A 1,030-nucleotide genomic window follows, 5' to 3' on the forward strand; every position below is an offset into this window, starting at 1 on the left:
AGGAAATGTGATCAGCTCTAGTAGGGAAACCCAGAGGTGACCTACAAATGTTTGTTAAATGGGTGGGTTTGTGTTACCTCCCTGTTTTGGAATTAATTGGATTAAATTAATTGGAATTAATTTGCAAAATGGACACCATTAAATGAAGCTTAAATAAAGACTGGGAGTGGATGGGTCATTACACAAAGTAAAACTATTTCCCCATGTTTAGTCCCCACCGCACCCCGCACTATTCCTCACAACTTCTTGTCAACTGCTGCAAATGGACCATTTTGCATACCACTACAAAAACTTTTTTTCTCTCCTACTGGTAATAGCTCACCGTAACTGATCACTCTTGTTAGAGTGTGTGTGGTAACACCCATTGTTTCATGTTCTCTGCATATATATATCTATCTATCTTCCTGCTGTATTTTCCACTGCATGCATCCGATGAAGTGGGCTGTAGCCCATGAAAGATTATGCTCAAATAAATTTGTTAGTCTCTGAGGTACCACAAGTACTCCCGTTCTCCCTGTTTATGATGGTTTTCAGCTTTGTAAGGTTTTTTCCTTGGGTTTTTTTTTTTAACCTTTGAAATAGCCGGAGTGTCCGATTTTTCTGACATGTTGGAAGGTCTCAGAAATGTTTACTATGAACTCCTAACAGAAAAGGAGTGAGGATGATAGTTCTTTAACAAATGCTTATGTTAATTAGTCATTCCCATTGCTAACCCCAGGTATTCCAAAATCATGAGTCAGGCCTGAAGAAATTGAGACTGGTTTAGAAATAATAAATTCTGGGTTCTATTTCTTTGCCTTCTGATTTTTGAAACTCTAGGTTATACACATTTTCAAGCTTTTCTCCACAACCACCATTTAAACAAAAAAGAAAGCGGAGATTCTCATGTAATCAATTGACTCCACATGCAGGGGCTTTAAGAGAAACACCAAATATTTCAAGACTTGTGATAAAATTGTGAGAGTTTGCAATGCTGCATTAAGGTTAAACAGGCATTAACAAAAACAAAGAGAGTTTTAAATTCTTGTAC

The sequence above is a fragment of the Mauremys reevesii genome, linkage group 8 (genome assembly GCF_016161935.1).
Source record: "Mauremys reevesii isolate NIE-2019 linkage group 8, ASM1616193v1, whole genome shotgun sequence".
Lineage (NCBI taxonomy): Eukaryota > Metazoa > Chordata > Testudines > Geoemydidae > Mauremys > Mauremys reevesii.